We start from the raw sequence: 9045 nt of genomic DNA, 5'->3' as shown, positions 1-9045 counted from the left end.
GTTGGTTGTTTGGGAGAAGAGACCAAACAGCGAGGTTATCGGTCTCATAGGATTAGGGAAGGATGGGGAAGGAAGTCGGCCGTGCCCTTTCAAAGGAACCATCCCGGCATTTGCCTGGAGCGATTTAGGGAAATCACGGAAAACCTAGATCGGGATGGCCGGACGCGGGATTGAACCATCGTCCTTCCGAATGCGAGTCCAGTGTGCTAACCACTGCACCACCTCGCTCGGTGTTTAATTGTTTCCGCAAGCTTGTAATCTTTCCCTTTTTAAAAAATAATGTTAATATATCATTATTATTTATGGCAGTTCTTAGAACCACTTCAAATGGCCAAATATAAAGGCCAAAACGTGTGGTTCCTACACCACCGCATTGACATACCCCTGTTTGCACACTGAGTTCTCTTCACAGATGAATGTAAGTTTGCTAGGGACTGTGTTCTGAATTCGCGGAACAGCCATCTCCGGGCAGACAAAAACCTTTGTGCCACATATGCCCAAGGTGTTTCAACACTGGTTTGGCATTAAAATGTGGGCAGTTATTCTGGACGGTCATGTGACTAAGCCATATCTCCTTCCACTCTAGCTAACTGGTCCTGCATACTTGATCTTCCTACAAAACATATTGGACCTGTTTGCGGAAGCTGTGCCACTGAACGTCCATCGGGAAATGTGGTTTCAGCATGATGGTGCACCACTTTACTTCTCATGTGCAGTTCTGAGAATCTCAACAGACAATATAGCAAAGATGGATTGCCCGAAGTGTTCCAACATTGTGGCCTTCGCAATCACAGGATTTAACTCCTATTGTCTAACTCTTGTGGGGTTGCATGCCAAGTTTAATTTATGAGACTCCTGTAGAGACAGAAGATCGGCTGACACCAGTTCTGGCCACTGCACTAGAAATAGAAGGGACACCAGGTGGGATGGAAATGTACTATGTTCTGGTGCACATGTATCAGAAAATGCTTTGTAAGTACAGTATCTGTAACAACATTGGTGGTAACACAGAGTCGCTGTTGCAATACAGCAGTATTGTTCTGTACATACAGTATACAGGGTTCTTTATTGTTTTGGAATAATGTAAACATGTAATGTTTAAGTGTTAATACAAACAACTATGCGTAAGTGATAAATGAATGTTTCCTTTCAAATTGTAACCTAATAGCTCTACTCTCTCACCCAATTCAAATCTTCAAGCACAAATGGATGGATTAAACATCTGAATTGAACCCATTGTAGAATGGAAATAGTACATTTCTGGAATTACATTCCTATTCACAATATTATTTTACTCACTTCCCTCTATGCATCCTAGAAGTTTATAATGGGAATTTCTGAACACCCTGTATTTACTGTATTTGTATTTTAACAATCTACATGGTACTGCAACTATCAGAAGGGGGGTACAGTTCACTCAAAATAATGTGTTACGAGCACAGAAACACATTCACATCAAAAGCATTGGGAAATTACATCCCACTATTCTGAAGGGGTGACCAGTTGACTGTGACATGCCAGCCTACACACTTCCAAGTGTTCTCGTAGCTGTGTCTTCACTATGTAGCATGGCACTGCAGCCTTCATGCACTACAGTGCATGGAAAGTTCTACAGAATCAGGTACATTCATTATATACAATACCATTAAATTTTTACAAACTTCCAGCATATTGGAGTAGCTGTGGGTCTGCAACTTTTGTTGACCAGCAGAACGAAAGATCAGTCCAAAGTTGCAAATTTTACTTTTTTTATTCACTCGATGACTAGTTTTGGGCTGAGACCCATTTTAAAATCTTTGTAACTTAGTCGAAAATATCTTTTCCAAAGTTGTGAAAACCATATCAGAAATGTGGAATGAACAGTTACAGATAACTATTCTGTGTGCAGATAACTATTCTGTGTGTGCTGTAACTGTTCGTTGCACATTTTTGACATGGTTTTCGCACCTTCGAAAATGCCATTTTAGACAATGTTATGATGATTTGAAAATGAGTCCCAGCCCGGAACTAGTCATCGAGTGAATAAAAAAGTAAAATTTGCGACTTTGGACAGGATTTTTGTTCTATTCATTAAATTTGTGTTGGGAGAGGCAAAAATCTCTTATTGAAAACTGTGGCAGATAGGGCTGTACGAGCCACTAGCTAGTCCAATTACTCAATAAAGGAGGGGTAAATGTAGCTACAAGTACCTCCCAAAGCTTCCCTACTTGGGGAAGATGCAGAATAAAATAACTTTGGGTAAAGCTGCACAACAGGTTATCCCGGGGGACTGACACAACTTACACGTCACAAATGTTCTTTGTTTTACATTGTCAGTATTGTAGTAAGTAACATTGTCGAAGATACTAAATTTTTTACTTCTTACTTGTTTTAGGCTATTTCATTTTGGGAGTGGAAGGTCGATCTTGTTTTGTTTTGGTTGAGCCTTTCTTTATGTGACTCTTTTTTGGTTATATTGACACAACCTGTTTAAACGATCATTTGCAGACTCACTAGCTGTAGATTACAAGCATGTGAGGTGTAGGGTTGTCTATAGGCTTCAGCTGTCGAACTGCAACTCCTCTACCAAATAGTGGTCATTCACAAAGGAGCACCCCCACCACCACTACCCTTGTCCCCTCCCCCCTCCTTGCACTGTCTCTGCATCTACGACCCAAGTTCTTTTGCTCATACTCCAGTGCTCATAAATGGAAGCACTCTTTATAAAATGTATATTGTGTATATTAACTAATAATGACAATAAGTATTTTACAAAAACTTGTTCAGGATACTGTTTTTCCATTTTTATGTAATTTGTACAAGAGTTATAACATTTCATGCTGAGCTTTTTGAGATATGAAGTTTTTGTTTTTCTTATCTGGAAGACACACTCCTGCAACAGAAACATGTAATTAGATACATTATAGTTTGAAAACAACAGTAACATTCATAAATATAATACTGACTGATTATAATTAAAAGTGCAGCTACTCATGGAGGGCCATAGTATAATTATTATGGCAAAGAAACTTGGTAGATATGCCAATGCATTAACGTGGATCCAATCTATCCTGGAACAAAATTGGTTCCAATTTTCACCACCAGGTGCAAATCTAGCAATGTGAATGCAATAAAGGCAAATAGAAATGCTTTTATATGTAGTGGATTAGGAACGTGACACAGGCAGAAGAGGTCAAACAACTCAGAAAACCACGCATGAAAATAATGGTTTCCACATAGTTGAACTTTTCCAAAGCACATGCTGTACAAGGAGGTCTTGATGACATGCAGACATCACGGTACATCTGACAGGGCCTCTGGTTATATTCTCTTCAAAGAAGAATGGACCAATGATAATGGTGCTTGTGAAGCCACACCACACAGTCATGTATGGCGAGGGCAATGGCTCCTTGTGCACAACATGTGGTTTAACAGTACCGCAAATTCAGCAGTTCTGTATATTCACTGCACACTGTAGTGTCCAATGTGCCTCATCACTTCACAGAATATTGCCCGGCCAGTTGTCATCAACTTCGATATGTGCCAGAAACCAATGAGCAGATTCATAACATTGCTGCATTGTTTTCGAATTTTACCATCATCATCTTCAAACAATTTAACATTGGATCTCTCCTCAGACCTTTCCATCAGTGATACTCTCACAACAGAAACAAATACCGTCTGGACAGACCTTGACGGCCCAATGGTACTGACCAGCTGCTGTGTCATACTCAGCCCTTAGACATCACCTGATGTGGGTATGGAGGGGCATGTGGTCAGCACAGCACTCTCCCAGCCTTTGTCAGTTTTAATGGCTGGTGCTCCTACTTCTCAATCAAGTAGCTCCTCAATTGGCCTCACAAGGGCCAAGTGCACCCCGCTTGCCTACAGCACTCAGCAGACACTGAAGGTGACCCATCCAAGTGATAGCCAAGCCCGACAGCGTTTAAATTTGGTGATCAGATGGGAACCGGTTTTACCATTCAGGCAAGGCCACTGGTGATACTCTCTCAATGCAACACTGTAATTGCCGCCATTCTCTTCTTGGTAGCCAGACTGACGTTATGGATTATCAAATGACAGAGTGCATATCACACCATCATACAAATAATGTACATTGCCATATTTGCACCTGGTGGCCAAAACAGGAGTTATACAAATAGTGTACAGTGCCAGATTTGGACCTGGTGGCTGAAACTGGAACTAATTTTTTCCTGTGTAAATCTGTTCTGCATTATCGCATTAGCATATCTACCAAGTTTCACCGCCATACGATAATTACAGCCCAAATTGTACCTCCTTAAGTAGCTGCACTTCAATTATAACCACCTGTACTAGAAGGAGCAATCATTTACACTGTTCACCATTCAGCCTTCGCGTGGCACAGAAAGGTGTGAAGTATTTAGCAATAAAAATCTTTTACCACCTACCCACTGAATTTAAAAGATAATGAAATTAATTTCCATACTAACTGAAATCATATCTGCTTGGCAACATCTTGCACTCCATACAAGGATTTGTGAATGTGAAGTATTAAAAATGATGTAATAGTTGTTAACTGACATTTTCATTTGTTAATAAAGCAGAATTTAATAAACAATAATACTGGAAATTCATAGATAGAAAAATACATCAAATAAGAGGAAGGTAACCACCTACTTAAAAAGGGCTGGTGTATGGCACACAAACACATAATAGGAAACAGCCAATACTAGCTCTTGGCCTCTTGCTCTTTTTCCAGTACACACACACACACACACACACACACACACACACACTCTCTATCTCTCTCTCTTACTAGAAAAGCTCAAAGACACTAGTTTTAGTGTTTCCTATTACGTGTGTCTGTGCACCACGCACTGGTCCCTCTACAAGGTGAATAAAATCTTTTGCACTGGCTGTTATAGTACTTTTCATAAAAAAGTCAACCAGTCTCACATCAAAAGAGATGCAGCATCAGGCGATAGCTTTTTAAAAAATTCTGGCATAGCAAAGTGGTTGCTTAGAGCCAAATCCCAACATTTATCATCTGGACAAAACATGCTAAAAGCGTTTGCCTATGATTAAACTGACTAGGATTGCATGGCACCATACCGTGGACAGCACACAAGTGTGCATACTGCCAGTGTAGGTAAGTGATTGCCTTTCTCTTATGTTATGAATTTAATAATAAAAGTACAAAAGCTGTTGCTACTAGCAATATTCAAACCAGAAGCTTTATGATAATATGACTTTCATTCCAAGGACTCACATAGTGCCAACTCTGTTAATAAAATTCGAATGTTTCATACTTAACAGTGCTTGAAAATTGTCTAATCTTCAAAGGTGATTTTTTTTCAGAATTTTTGAGAATTTGGTTTTATTGCTTCAGGATATTGATGTCCACCTACTTGCTTCAAATCCTATAAGTATGAAGATAATCAAAGAGGACCAGTCCATAACTGAAACTGTAATTGCACATAATGGAAATTTAGCTCAACTACAGTGCTTCATGAAACCATGCTGAGCAAAATATTGCCAGTAACAGGACACCAACAATGAAGCAAACACTTACAACAGAGAACTGTATAGCAGCTATTTTATGCATAAATAGTCTTTCCCCAGAAATCACAGGGGAAACCGAAGCCAAGACCTGACATGATCATTCAAAATTAACAACAGACCACTCAAGTACCGACACTTAAGGAAACAAATAAATAAAACCTAGTGAGTATTCATCACAACTAGTTCAGGAAGAACAAAGAAAGTTTTTGCATCAGGGGATACCCAGACACCCCACATTGTTTTTATGCAAACACTAACCAATCAGGAAAAAAAAACTAAATACATAAATGATTGTTGTATCTCACTGACACTGAGACCAATAGGGGAACGGCCCAGTTGGACACAATGGTAGAAGAAAGTAACTGTGGGACAGAAGTCAACTACAATAAGCTGTTATTATGTTCACATTATTCATATGAGTCCTACAAGATTGAGCAATTTCTGTTGCTTTCCCAACAAGAAAACTGTGTTGTGGTTAACTGAGAAAGAAAAAGACTTCAAGAAGTGGAGATAACTCTGGAGGATATCCATAAATGCACACCACTCATAAAGAAACTTCTAGTGCACCTTGGTTTCCAAGAAAAGCCACAACTAAAAAGCAAAATGTGAACTGTAGAGAGAAAGGTACAGCATAGTAGTAGTAGTAGTAGTAGTAGTAGTAGTAGTAGTAGCAGCAGCAGCAGCAGCTTTATTCATCCGTAGATCTCTTTTTACAAGGATATAGGACATGTCAAAGTACTGACACGTTTAGACCAATTGAAAATAAGCCAATTCGTATACACATATGTTTACAGGCTTCCAGTTAGAGACAATCATTAGATTTACTCCTGGTATACAATACTTTTTTTACAAATAACTTATTTAATAATGTAGTGCCACACTGTTCACTCATATCTCACTATCAGTCACTGCACACACTACACACACATTGTTTCGTAACACTTCACACACACACACACACACACACACACACACACACACACACACACACACTGGTGATCTCTGGGCCATTTTCTGTATCGCAACTTCCAATTTGCTATCCTGAAAAACTGAGTCAGCATCCCTCCATAATGAATGAGATGTTGAGCTCAGAAAGAAGAAGAGGTGTCAGTATTGTGCTATGCATAGCTTGGGGTAAGTATTTCTAGAAAGGAAAAAAAGAAGGAAAAAAACAAAGTGAAAGTGTTATGTGGAATGTTTTATAATAATTATTATTATTTATTTGTATAACATTTTTTATCAGACCCCTACTCTGATCTAAGTAACACTCCAATGTATAAAATGTATTGCATAACAGGTACTTTTTAACTGCCTTTTTTTAAAAAAGTGTATTTTTGCAATTTCTTTATTCTCTTTTGGTAATTTATTGTACAGTTTTATTCCTTGGTATAAAATGCTGTTTTGAGTTTTATGTTTCTTTTTTCTTGGCAAATGTAAGTTTAGTCTATCTCTTGTTGCATGGTCATGGACAGAGCTGTTTGTGCAGTAATTACCAATGTTATTTTTCATGTGTACAACTGACTGGTAAATGTATTCACATGGAGCAGTTAAAATCCCCAGTGTTTTGAACAGATCTTACAATGAGCTCGACTAGAATTTTTGGTTATTATTCTTACGGCTCTTTTCTGGAGTTTGAAAATTTTGTTCATATTTTGCGTGTTTGTTCCCCCAAAAAAATGCCATAGCTAAGAATTGAGTGTACATGTGAATAATATGCAACTAAAAGACACGGCATGTTACACACTGTTGATAGGATTCTTAGGGCATAACATACTGATGACATTCTGTTTGCAAGTACGTTTTGTGTGTTCACACCACTTCAACTGAGAATCAATATTCATTCCAAAAAATTTTGCATTTGTTACACAGTCTATAGAGGTGCCATCTACATTTAATTTAACACAGTCATTTTTCCTCTTCAAACTGAAAGTCATGGCATTAGCTTTCTTTATGTTCAATGTCACTTTATTGCTTATTGACCAATCATAAACTTCCTTGAGAGTTTCATTTGCTTTCTCGGCACTGAGTTCTCTTGTTTTCTCAGTGACTATAATATTGCTGTCATCAGAGAAGAGAATTTTTTCACCATGAGTAACACTGCTGGGGAAGTCATTGATGTATGCCAGGAATAGTATTGGTCCTAATATGCTACCTTGAGGAATCCCTATATTAATGTATTTTGGTTCTGATAAGTGTTCTAGTAAATGTTTAGATCTATTTGAAGTATGTACCCTGTCTGCTAGGTATGATCAAAACCAGTCATTAGCTACCCCTCTTATTCCTAATGCTTATAATTTATTTAATAGAATCTAGTGGTCAACTTTATCAAACACCTTAGAAAGATCCAAAAATATGCCTGTGACACACTCATCTTTATCAAGAGCATCAAGTACAACTTTTGTGAATTCTACTATGGCTGACTCCATTTTTGCCACTTCGGAAACCAAACTTAGATTCGCTTAAAAGATTGTATTTATTCAGGTAATTCATTAATCTGTCTTTCATAATTGCTTCTATTATTTTTGAGAATGTTGACAGCAGTGAAATGGGCTGGTAATTTTCTGTCTTCTGCATTACCTTCCTTAAGCAAAGGTACAACTCTTGCCTGTTTTAACTGCTGTGGAAATGTTCTTGATGTGAAGGATTCATTTATTATATTTGTTAAGGGACCTTGTTCAATCCCTATGCATTGTTTCAGTACACACATTGGTACTCCACCTAAGTCTACTAACTTCTTATTTTTTAGTTTTTGAAGAGTTTTATTGACTTCATTCTCTGTGGTTGGAAGTAACATCATTGTATTTAGTGCAACATTACTTACAGGTGTCATATTGGTTTTGGGGAATTTTTGCTGTAACTTCTCTGCAATACTTGAAAAATGCTCATTTGCATAGTTTGCTAAGTGTTGTAAGAATTCTGAACCATTGCGAATCTTTTTCATGGAACTGAGGTGTTTAAGTGTTTGGGAGGACTTCTTAATACCCGCAGTTATCCATCTGTTTTTGTGAGATGTTGATAGAGACGTGCATACTTTTGGAAATGCCTTTTCAAAGTTAAATTTAAACAATGTGGAGAATTTAGAGAATTTCATATTCACATTGGTTTCCTTATACACTTAATCCCAGCTTTGTTTTCTTAGTTCTTTTAAAAAAAAATTTATTTTTATTTCTGATAGATGTTGTTTGTAGGCTTGCAGTTCAGGGAATGATTCAATGACTGATTTTACTGTTGTTATTTGACAGAGATGATCTGATAGTCTGAGATTTCTTACAGCTACATCACATTTTTCCCTGCCCATATTTGTGGCCACATGGTCAATTACTGATGCAGTCATTGTAGTAACCCTTGTTGCACTATTGACCAATAGGGACATGCCAAAACTTTGAAGGATGTTTATGAAGGTGCTGCTGGATTCATTTATGATATTACTGTTGATCTTAATGTCACCACATAGAATTATGTTGACCTTTGTACTTGAGACTTTATCTAGATCTTCTGTTAATTTATTGAAAAGAGTGTCCA

At 37.8% G+C, this 9045-nt stretch overlaps 1 protein-coding gene across 1 annotated transcript in view; it reads right to left on the bottom strand.

The window, feature by feature from the left end:
* Positions 1–2758: 2758 nt before the first annotated feature.
* Positions 2759–9045, bottom strand: part of LOC126094010 (protein KRTCAP2 homolog) — a 42571-nt gene continuing 36284 nt past the window's right edge. Inside the window, exon 6 of the mRNA XM_049908763.1 lies at positions 2759–2872. The gene's annotated coding sequence lies outside the window, so the exon portion shown is untranslated. The remainder of the gene's footprint in view (positions 2873–9045) is intronic.

This window comes from Schistocerca cancellata, chromosome 1 (assembly GCF_023864275.1).
Source record: "Schistocerca cancellata isolate TAMUIC-IGC-003103 chromosome 1, iqSchCanc2.1, whole genome shotgun sequence".
Lineage (NCBI taxonomy): Eukaryota > Metazoa > Arthropoda > Insecta > Orthoptera > Acrididae > Schistocerca > Schistocerca cancellata.
Note: the sequence above shows the minus strand (reverse complement) of the source record. Positions and strands in the feature narration are given on the sequence as shown.